Source organism: Camponotus vicinus, unplaced genomic scaffold, assembly GCF_025532165.1.
Source record: "Camponotus vicinus isolate PSW18456_S1 unplaced genomic scaffold, iyCamVici1.0 SCAF_7, whole genome shotgun sequence".
Lineage (NCBI taxonomy): Eukaryota > Metazoa > Arthropoda > Insecta > Hymenoptera > Formicidae > Camponotus > Camponotus vicinus.
Genome location: NW_028141979.1, coordinates 2,127,693 through 2,140,000, shown reverse-complemented (window position 1 = coordinate 2,140,000; position 12,308 = coordinate 2,127,693). Strand labels below are relative to the sequence as shown.

Here is a 12,308-nt window from a genome sequence, read left to right as displayed (position 1 = left end):
GGAAGAAGCGTGGAAGAGCGCGAAGAGAGAAAGGGACCGATGAGGTTGAGACGCGCACACAGAGAGTGCCGCGGCTTTTTCTTACACGATTTTCCACCCTCTGTATATAACGGCGTATGTCCACCACTGCACTGCCGCCGGCCACGTGGTGGTGGAGGGTTGGAGGCAGCCAACGCGAAGCGTGCACCACGCGCCATCCTACCCCCAGCCCCACGGAATCCGAGCCTTCCCACCCCCGTCGGGGACCAGCCGACGGGGGTGGAATGCCGCGACCACGCCTACGTTTCGGAATCACCTCTACCTCGTCGACGTCACGACTTATCACCCTCTCAGCGGCGTCGGTGGTGGTGGGTTGCGGAGAAACGGTCGTGGAAGTGGCGGCCGAAGGAGAGGAAGGAGAGGCGAAGGCGGCCGCGATGAAGAAGGGAAAAAAAATCACGAAATGAACATCGGGAGGGAATCGCGGAATTATTATACGAGCACCGACGATGGAGACGAGGGGATGGTGGCCCGGGGGCGCCGACTCGGTTAGCTTATATAAATTGGGGGCGGTTCGGTATAGGTATTTCTCTCCTTCGGCGAAAAAAAGGGAGTAACGTCGAGAAACGATTCGTTTCGTACACGGGGCGCGGGATAATTATTCATTCGTTCGACGTGATGGACCTATGAGCGGCCGCAGCGATGGCGTTTCGTTTTAAAAGTCTCGGCGATGAATAATCACGGTTCGATGCTTCATTCTATAAGTCATATCTTTGTCTATCTTAATCGAGTATACTTCATTTTTCACTAGTTTTCTAGACAAAAATTAATGCTAAACCAATAATTTCGAATAAAATAATTATAAACTTAATAATAATTATAAACAAAACTATAATTTCTATCATAAATTTATTTTATTGTATAAATCTGTAAAAGACTTAAAGAAATAATTTCTGTACTCGTGCACTGTATTAAAACGATATAAAAAACGATCAACGTAATCCGGCTCAATTACCTAATATAAATTGGAAGCGGTTTGAATGGCGGTACTCCTGTTACTTCGCAAAGGGAGCGAGAAATGATTTATTTCGCGCGGGGTAAAATAATTATGATCTCTCTTCGGATGAAGTGACCTGAATGATAAAGGAAGTCCGCGTTTTTTCAGACAGCCTTCTATCTTTAATTTGCAAATAAAATCATTTTGTTATATTTTATTAAATCAAATATAAAATTAAAAATTAATATATTTTATAAGAACAACTTTGTGCGTGATCAATGCATTATATTATTGTTGTAGTTATTTTTCGCGAATAATTCTAATATGTTTCGTAATAATAAGTACGTCTCCGTGCATAATTTCTTACAAGCCCATGCGAACGAAATAATCTCAACGATAAGTGTAAACGAGACAGGAAACTACGATCCTCTCGTCCTCCCTCGTCCGTACTTTCGTCGCGATATTACCCTTATTTGCATCCTTGAACTTTCCTAGCGCCATACCTAAACTTCTTTGTCGTACTTGCCGAGCTAATGCTAATAAGGATACCGTCTGTTTGAAATTGATATTTAAGCGGTAAGTTGTACGAACAACGAGAACATTAATTGGGACTGATCTTTCCTCGAGAGCTAATTAACTAATACTGATTATTCTCTCTGACACTATCATCATAATATCAGAGTTATATCAGAGTTATATTGATATATCGCGTTGCTGCAATCTTTGCGTAATAAAAAAGAAACACATTTAACATTATAACTGTTTAAAGAATAAGACTTCCTTTTTAAAAATAAACCATATTCAATTTTTTTTTGAAAAATATAAAAAAGCTAAAATAATTTTTTAAAGATAAATAAAAAATAAATAAATATGTAACTTTTAATTTAAAAAATGACTACTCTTTTATTGTAATCTATAATTGTTTAGAAATCTTTTCCAATAAAGTATTAGAGAATATTATTAAAATATAATTGGTGTAATACATGTGGCACTCATTTGCGAAAGAATTCATCTATTGAAATTGGAGAATTTTCGGATTATTTCGCGAAAGTAATATTCTTGTCTCGATCCGACAGAAATGACATAAAAGCGAGATTCGTTCTGTGCAGAGACAATAATCTGGATTTCCATTTATCACTCCGTTTACGGCATTCAGCAGCTTTCGCTGACGTGCACGAAACAAAGTCACGAAAAGTAAGCACTATGCGTCGGATAACAGGATAATCGTGTGGGGCGGCCGGGATAATAATATTATTCTGATAGGGAGCAGTTATGAGCACATGACGCCACGAACTTATGCGATGTCTCTTATCCCGTAACAATACATGTACATATCAACATACACAGTGTCCCAAAACTATTGCGCTTCTCTTCAGATCATCGAATTAATAAATTCTTTTTTTTCTACAATATTTTTTGCTTTTTTTCTATAATTATAAAAAATTATGAACACTTTTATCTTACAGAAAGTATGTATCTTGTTTCATTTTTTAATAATATGTTGAGATAATTAAGACTTAAATTCTCATTGAAATAAAATTCCATCAAAATTAGTTGAAGAATAAAACATTTGTTATTTTTTTACTCGTACCTTGTACTATTGCTACGTTATTTTTATAAAGGATCGTTTGCTTTTTTTTTTCTTTTTTTTAAACAAAGAAGATACATATTAAGATACATATTAAGATACATATTCCTGAAAAAATTTATTTAGATTTTAGAGTAACATTTTTTTATTTCGATGACCAACGACTCGTGAATATTGGCACGATCAGAATTCGCGTGATTTAATTTTGGATATTTGCGATCAGAATGAAGTGCGATAGTTCTGATACACCCCATATATATATAGCATTGTCGTTGCCGGCACGACGGGCCGCGGGCCGAATGCAAGTGCTCGAGTTATATTATTCGTGTGCGCGTCGAACGCAACGAATCGTGCGTGAAATCGACTTTATTAGTTGCTTCGCCCCAATAACGCGCGCATTAAATACAAATATCGCGTCGACACTCTTACGTGTCGCGCCGATCATTTCGATCGCACTGCTCCAACAGCTTTTGTATTTTAATGCGCTTAATAAAGAGCTTACCGTCCTCGTTCCACGATAAATTGTTGAATTATTGCGATTAATTAAGACCGTTATCTGCTGAAAGGCCAGTCAATTAAGAACTCTTCCGGTTTATAAATGTGTCAATAAATTTTTCAGAAGTAAATATTAATGGCACTCTAAAGTTAAAATGCATTTTCCAGTCTGTATCTATTCTTCGAGATATTGCACTCTAACGATTTCGTCATAAATAACATAGATTTAAATTTTTCTATCATTTCTTCGGAAAAATATTTTATTCATATCTAATTTTATCAAAAAGTTTAATAATAACGAAATGATGGAATTTGCTCGCAATAAATTATATTTGATTTTTAAAGCACAAAGCAAACTTGTCCCTAAAAAAGATAATAACGAAGATCCGAGTTTTCAGTGCCATATTCGAGAGTGGACTCGCGAACTGTTTCCAAGTCACACAACAATGCGATTCTTTCGCGGTAACAAGCCGCAGAGAGGTACAAAGCCGTGAAAAACGTCGTCTCGCGTGCAAGAAAGACGTATCGAGTGAGTAAGTTATTATATAGGTGCTCTGGGTATATAAATTGTCACCTAACAGTCGCACGTAGGGGCCGTCGTCCTCGCTACGGGTTCGAGATTGCTTTGTTTGGTATAAAGGGTCGCGCGCGGGGGTGACGGTGAGCGAAAAAGGAGAGTAGACGACGTAAAGGGATAATAAAGAAAGGAGCGAGAGGGAGAGAAGGGTTGGCCCGGAAAAATCCGATATCTCGGATGAAATGAGAACTTCGACGCGATATCGATGTATATCATATACACGCTCGTATACACATTCTCGTTTGGAGAACCTGCGTCTCCTTTCGTCTTATATTTTATGTAGCATAGAACTCGTTCTCCGTTTCGAGCTTTGTTGCTATAAGAGTAGGTTACAGCTTTATGGTTCATATGTATGTTTAAACATTACTTTTATATCTAATCGACAAATATTTTTCTAATTTTTTCGACTGTTGATTTTATCGCATTTTTTAAATACTTATAATTACAAAAGAAACAATTAAATTAATTATTAGAAATTAATAATTAATTTAAAATATTTAATATTATTTTCTGAAAAAATAAATGTTAAATTAATTTTGAACTAAATTATATTAAGTTGAATTAGGCTTTCTCAATTTTCAACAAAAAGATATCTTAATGATACGAAGAAGACACTTGTGTTAGATGAGTGAAGGTAATTCTTGAGAGCATTTTTTAATAGATTATTCCAAAATTTTACAACAAAAAATCCAATTAAAAATAATTTTTTAAATTAATCCACAAAATTTTCTCAAAGTGAGAGAGTCAAAAAATGTATAACGTATTTTTATACACAATTTTAGAGACGACTGACTTTGAGATTAAAAACTTCAAATATTATTCTATTATATTTCGAAATTTGGTAATCTAACAACGTTAACGGAACGCGAAAGCCATTCGTGTTTATTCTCACGTTCGATACATATGTTAGATATCCATGCGAGAGAAACGCGCTGTATTCGGTGGTCACGTACATCGTTCACGGAAAAATGTAATAGTTGAAAAAAAGGAAGAGAGGGAGAGAGTAAAGCGGCGGCAAAGCGCTCTTTTTACCGTGCGCGCACTCGCGGATTGACGGAAAAAGGGTAAGAAAACAATTTACAGAGCGCTCGTGCCTGGCCTCCGAAACGGCGTTTGTCGCCCGTCGTCCTAGACACGTTCTCGCCGTTTTCGCTGTTTTCGCGTTCGCTTTTCGTGCTTTTAAAAAAGCTTCCACCGGCGTAATTCACGCTGTAAATCGACGTCGCGTCGCGCATGCATTCCGCACTCTCGGTACAAGCGAGCATCTCGAAATCCGCTGCTCGGTTAGCAAACCCGTAACGAAAATAACGAAAAATATGTATTTTTTTTCTTTCGAACTATGCTCGTGGTCTGGCAAAATAGTCAATTTTAGACGGAAACGTGTGTTATTTATATATGCACCTCCTACACAAATCCTTATTTTTATTCGAATAATATAAATTATTATACGTTTAAAAAATTAAAAAATTATTTCTAAAATCTGACGTGTTATCGATATTAATTCTTTTAAAACCAAGATAGATCTTATTCGCCACAATAATAATAATAATCTGAGACAAACATATCTTTCAGATTCGCTTAATTACGACCCTCGAGACGCATATGGCGACACATCGCGCAACCGAGATGTCGTCGTCTCGTTTAACTTTGTACAAACGTTTGTAGCATGATATTCCTACCTTATTGTGGCGTAAAGGTTGTAACAAGGTTCCCGCGTCGCGGATCGTTTTGCCCGCCAGAGGAGCCTTTCCAACTTCCGCTCGTCGGTGCTCTTCGCAAGGTGTGCGCGCCCGTCTGTGTGAACCTCGTGTGACACTTGAACCCTCGGCTCCACGCCTCCAAGGGTAAACGTGCGAACACAGAAGAGGGAGAAAGAGAGAGGAAAGAGAGAGAGACAGACGAGAGAGAGTCGAAGGGTTCGTGTTAATTAATATCACGTCACCCGCGCGCGTTGCCCAACTGAAATTTGTCTCCGCCTCTGCTCCGCCGAAATATTCCTACCTCTCCCTCTTCTATCACCTCTTCCGCCATATTCCACTTGTTTTCTTCAGCCCCCGCTCCATGCCCTAAAAGCAAAATTACACAATTTATTTTGAATGATTGTCAGAAACTCTCGATACAAAAAAATGGATCGCATAAACAATGTTATCAAATAGAGAATTATCTCTCAAATGAAGCTAAACTAATTAACTAAAGAAACGAAAAAGTTCTGATAAAATACTAAATAAATAAATTTAAATAGACTAATATGACAGTCAAGCGCAATAATTAAGGCGCAAATTAAAAAAAAGTTTAGAAAAATTCTTCTTTATTAATCAAACATTTCGGTTTTTTTTTATCATCTTCAGTAAGAATAGCAAGAAGTTTTTATAAACGCTCGAATATCAAAAAAAGTTTCGTTTCAAATACACGCAAATATAGAAAAATAAGTTTATACATCTCACGTTATTAATGTTCAATATTGTGGTTTTCAAATGAGAAGAATCTTTTTTTCTCTTAGGGATTAAGAAGCTGCAAAAATTTGTAGGATTGCACTGCAAAATTCGAGGTAAATTAAAAATTGACTTACGCGCTTGCTTTCAATAATTGAGAATAATGATCAGGAGAGTGAGCCGCGTAAATTCGCCTTAACATTCCCGCAAAAGCTCATACATAATACGCGCTTGCATATGCATACGTGCAAATACGTACACATATGTGGCAGCCGCAGGGCACAATTTCTACAGCTATTTCAGTATCGCTTTACATACTCGCAGAACGATACGGTACATGCATCCGCAGAATCCATTCCGCGGCGATCCCGGCGAATTTATTTGTAGCGATGAAACGGAAAAAGCAATACTGAAAAAACGTATTTTTGTAGAGAATGCAATCCGATCCGGTTTGCAGAAAAAATCCGCAGCAATAATGACGAGTTTGTTCCGTCAGTGATTAACCCTTCATGTCTGGCTTATCGAATGAAAATAAAATTTCATTTATCATTCCCATTACTGTACGCTATCACTAAAATAGAATCTTGTATATTCCTCTAGAATCTATTTTTTCATATTTACACAGGATAAAATGATGCTAAGGCGAAAAAATATTCACGAATCTGTAAAAATCAAAGGATCGAAATTATATAGTTATATTTATAATGAAGATAAATTATAGAAGATAAATTCTTCTCTTCATCTTAAGTCTTTACAGTGAATACGGTCCAGTGGTTTACAGTCACTCTTCGGAAACTGACTGACGCGTTTAACAGCTTTATCGGGCGGTCAGGCGGCAGGACACGATCAGGGATGGATCCTGCGGTCCATTCACAGCATCCGCGTTGACGCTTTGATCATTTGTTTCATGGCGGGCGATGAAAGCGGCCGATGAAGGCGATGACAGCTAATACGCCGTGAGGGGTGCGGCAGTGTTTTCACGGCGGTGGTCGAATCGTCAAATTCGCTCCGACCTTTTTCCTCTTTTCTCTCTTTCTCTCACGCTCTCTCTCTTTCCCTTTCTTTCTCTTTTTCTCTCTCTCGCGTTAAAACGAGCCACGACTTTAAATGACATTTCCCTCGGAGCGACAAAAACGGTCCAAGTGTCGAGGTGAAGCGTTGACACGTCGATATAAGCCGGGGCTTATAACGCAGTCGGGGATGGCGCTCGAATAAATTACGGAGCCAGAAGAACCGACAGAATTTTCCGCATCAATGCGGATATTTGCGCGATAATACAGATAATGTGGATAGATTTCAGAAAAGGTGAATATCTCGTACGGAAAAAATTTATTATTCGTTTAGTACTAGACTTTGCTACGCATTTGCCTGAAGAACCATATTATATAATATTAATGTAAAGATATATATAATTAGTTTGATTTTATTAATAAATTATTGTAAGAAAAAACTGAGATACAGACAACTTTTCTTTATACACAAAGCGAGTTGCTAGCATTGTATCAGCTGAACGAATTTATTAATAAATCTGAAATATAATTATATCTGTAATTGATCTATAATTCTTTTTCTTTTAAAAAGACATCTGTGTAAAATTACAAGAAATACAAAATTTGTGAAAATTTAAGCAGAACAATAAAAATATATTCAACCAGATGTTTTTCGGAATTCGTGAAAATTTACTTTATTCCGTTTTATTTTCTTTCCAAAATTTTTTGAATTGATCTTGCAAAAACAATCCATAACGGAATGCAAAAACTGCTGCTAGCTTACCAAGATGATGACAAGTAAATTTCAGCACGGATTTATGTGCACGCGAGTGCCACGTGGATCAGGATTTCGAAAGGAGCGTATACATTCGCCGAGAGAACGAACGGGCAGAGAGAGAATCGTAGAATCAAATATCCGCCGTACTTTCACGGTACGCTTCCCTAATTTGTATTGCGTATGGCAGCGATGCCGAGATATTAGGGGCAGTTATCGCAACGTATTGCTCCTAATCGTTCTCCACCCCGAAGGGAACGGCGGTCGCGGACGAAGGGTGGCTGCGCGTCCAACGAAGACGGAAAATCGGGGAAGAGGGACGGTTCGAGAGGACGAGAGACAGAAGAGAGTTATACCGAGAGGGGAAATATCCTGCGAAAGGGAGAAAAAGAGAGAAAGGGCGCAGAGGCTCTATGTAAGGGAGAGAAAAAGAGAGAGAGAGAGAGAGAAAGAGAACCGCGAAAGAGAGCGAGCGCGAATGCGAGAAAGACAGAGAAAGAGAGGAAGCGAAAGAGAACGATCAGGGAACACAGCGTGCACTGGTGCTTTTGACAGGCCGATGAATTGAATAATCGCAAGTCGAGTCGAGTCGAGGGGGTCCGCCAAATCTCAGTCTCCAATACGTCGGTATATGGATGTAGACGCCCGTACCCGGCCGCGAATGTGTGTACACGTTTTCGCGTGCGCGCACAAAAGTATATACGCGATATATAAATATATCGCAGGGGGAGAGGGAGGAGAGAGATTTTACATCGCTCGCAGATTATGAGCTCGGTGGAAATAAGCCGATATTATCGTCGATACTCGAGCCCTCTCCTTCCCTTCCTTGGATCCGATTTTATCGAAAAAGATCTCATTTCTGTGATAAAAATATTACCGGTCAATTACCCCCAAAATTTTCTCAAATTGTGGGTTGTAAACATAAGACTATTCTCGAGGGGAGAAACCTCTTTGAGAGAGAAATCGTGATCGTCTCTCTCTATCAAGGTCTTGCGATCGAGAGACAGGTTCGCGCACAACGCACGATAATAGAATCGCGATACTATACACGCACGCATGCATACGTAATGATTCACCCTGCAGTATTTCGCCCTACCGCACGCGCGCGGTTCTTGACACCTACGCGATGCGTTTGATATTCCAAGGTAAATACATCGAACAAGCAAATGCCCGTAATATTATTAATTCGAGTGGCGCGCGGGCGGCTCTCGCGGCGGAGGATCCGCGTGCGGGGAATTACCCGCTTCGACAGTTCGTAAGCCTCGAGCGGCGCCTGGCGCGCACGTGGCCTTTCCACTTCTCTTCTACCGCCGCGCCGGTTCTGTTTTCAACGTGTGCCCAGCGGGAGACGCCTCGATCCGTAACACGCGGCGCACGATTTCTTGTTGGGAATGCGTAAAGAGACACGCGCGCGCGATTACGACCAAAGGGGGACGCGCACTCTTTGATGCCTACCTGTTCAAAGAAATCTTATAACCGATCATTTTTTTCAATAGGAAGAGGGAAGAGCGGAGTAGAAAGAGATAAATTTTGCAAACATCAATCAATTCCAATATATCAACACATAAATATATATATAAAATAATACAATATTAATAAAAGCTTGTAATCGTTTAGCAAAAAAAAAAATAAAGAAATTTCAATATTACAATTTAAAATTTAAAAAAAATAAAATTTGATCATATCGAATTTTATTAAAAGAGTCTCTTTACACCTTTTCTAAAATCTTGCACCGGAGAATTGACATAACATTAGGAGGGAATTATATAAAAATGTCTCGTCGCTGGGGGAAATTAATGACATTCGTATGAAAAATCGCATACGCGGCATTACGATCGGAATCGTAGGTTAAACGCGGCGCACAAACACGCGCGTGCGATAGCAGGCATTTCGTCTCGTGAAAGGCAATACGTTACAAGGCAAGCCAGAGAGACCTACCTACCTACCTACCCCGGTAGGTATAGGTTTAGGTATAAACCAGCTTCCGATATGCGCGCATGGGTAGCCCGGATAGGGTATATACCCCAGAGAATGAGAATGGGCGGAAACCAGCGAGAGGGAGAAAGAGAGAGAGCACAAACTAGGCGAGCTAGCGAGCCGAGTCGAGTTGAGCGTCTGGTGCGTTTGACGTTGATACCGCGATAAGATGAAAGAGCCTCGAAGCTTATATCCGAACCTATATGACTGTATTGTTGCGCACGTCTAAGCATGCACGTAATGCCGTGCCGATACACGCTGATACATCTTAGACGTGCTGGCGTTTGCCCGCTATATCGGAAACATATAACACGCGAGGGAGAACACACGCGAAGGGGCACCGCCGCACAAAGAGAAACGATCGGATCGTAACCAGACGCCAGGACGTAATTAGGGAATAATATCGGAGGCTGCATGCCGTCGAGGTGTATTATCCGAGATTTCGTTCCCGATAAATCGCACAAAATACCTCTCGAAGATTGTTAATCGTTAAAATCAGTAAATCGATGAAGGACTCTCATATGTGGGTTTGATTCTATGAGAAAAGACGTTATCAAAATATGGATGGCTTTGCTCAATATTTTTTTAAATTCTTTTATCGGGCAGAATTTCTCGTTTGCAAAATTTATTTAGTATTTTTAAGTAATATAATATTAAAATTATTCAGAGGAAATCTATTTTAAAAAATTTACAAATCTTCCGAGCTAAAATTTTTTTATAAAAACTAAAGTTTAAAGCTTACAAGAAAGAAATTTTCTTGAAAAAATTTACATATATATAATAATGTCAGGCTCAATACACGATTTGTCAGATGCTGTAAAGAATACTTAAAAGATATGCTATAAAGTATTTATGTAATATTACTCACCGCAATGGAACAAGTCTCGACTTCTATTCAAGAAGGTTGATAACTAACTAACAATAAGCAAAACTCTCCGTAACTCTTGATGTGTAATGTCAAGTCTAGCCCCCACTCTAATGGTTGATGACCTCGGGCGGCAGACATAAATAAAGTATTTGTTTACAATGATGGCTCATAAGGTCGCAATCCTAAATTCATATATATCCCTTGATAATATCATTATTTAAAATTTATAACATGTTTTCTTAAACAAAGACAAAAAATGATTGTTTAATAGAAAAAGATAAGAAGATTATTAAATAATAATGTAATAAAATATATTTAAAAAATATTAAATAATAAAATAATGGGGAAAATAAACGTATATTAAAATATTATCAAAATAAATAAATAAACAAATACAAAATATACGTATGCGTATGTCACACGTCAAATGCCAACTTCCAAGCTATCAGGTATTATTCTATATTTATCTGTCATTTTTCTCTCGAATCACGAACGCTCATAATGCGAGAATATTTTAAACGTTATATTGCTTTAAAAATGCAGAGAAGAAAACCGAAGAAGTTCATACTAAATATAAGTATATCTGATGTCCGATTCACCTGTGTTTCCGCGATTGGCCGCCGTCATTGACGTATCGTTTCCCTCCTTCGTTTTTCATTCGGTTGAATGTGCGGAAAGGGAAAAAGCATGGGCGGTACGTTTATTTAAACTGCAGGTGCCCGTGGAAAAATGCCTCTCTACCTGCCTCTTTACGCGTGCGTGCGTACGTGCGTGCGTGCATATGTACATACGTGGGTGTGAATACACATTGACGGCGGCTCTCCTGCGACTGACGAGCGACCGAACAAACGCCAACAGGAAAACGCGGAACCGCGATCGCGACTTGAAAATCAAATCGGACCATTGTCGAGACACGTTCTCTATTAGTCTCCCCATTTATATATTTCTTTGTAAATTTCTTCCCGCGTCGGGTTCTTTTCCTAATAAATTCATAAGATGATTCGATGAAAAGAGATGTGCAATCACTTTTAAACTATCACTTTTAGGATTTCTATCTCTGTATCACAATGTATTGTGTTTAGAAAAGCACATTTCATGTGTCATAAATTCCAATAAATGCTTAAAAAGCATTATTTATTTCATATGTCAAAAATTACAATAAATGAATACCTACTTGGCATTTAAGATGGAATGTAATTCGACGATTATTTTTGCTATAATAAACATTTCTTCTCACCAAACCTATCATAAATAAATTGTAAAGAGAAAAGCTCGCTTCGAAATAATGTTCTACATTTTTTCGTATGAGAAATTCGTAAAATAAAAAATTTTCCGCATCCAGTCACATCCGAATTTCGCGATCTGCGCGATATAATCCGGAGTGCGTGCTCCATGTCGTGAGACAGAGTGCCATCCACGCGCGATTACACGTACATGTGGCATTGATTGGTCGAGCGGAGTGGCTCTCGAGTGTCTTAAAGGGTCCGAGGGACGGAGACGCTCCAGCAACGACGGCGGCAGCGACGGTATTATAGTTGCTATCTGTCTTCGCGCGTATGTATGTCGGTCGGCAGTCAGGAACACCCGTCCAGAAATGTCACCCGCACGCTAGGCCTATAAAGGATTTCTAT

General features: G+C 38.9%; 1 protein-coding gene across 1 annotated transcript in view; it reads right to left on the bottom strand.

The window, feature by feature from the left end:
* Positions 1-5,649, bottom strand: part of Dbx (homeobox protein Dbx) — a 34,146-nt gene extending 28,497 nt beyond the window's left edge. Inside the window, exon 1 of the mRNA XM_083105333.1 lies at positions 5,316-5,649. The gene's annotated coding sequence lies outside the window, so the exon portion shown is untranslated. The remainder of the gene's footprint in view (positions 1-5,315) is intronic.
* Between the last annotated feature and the right edge of the window lie 6,659 nt (positions 5,650-12,308).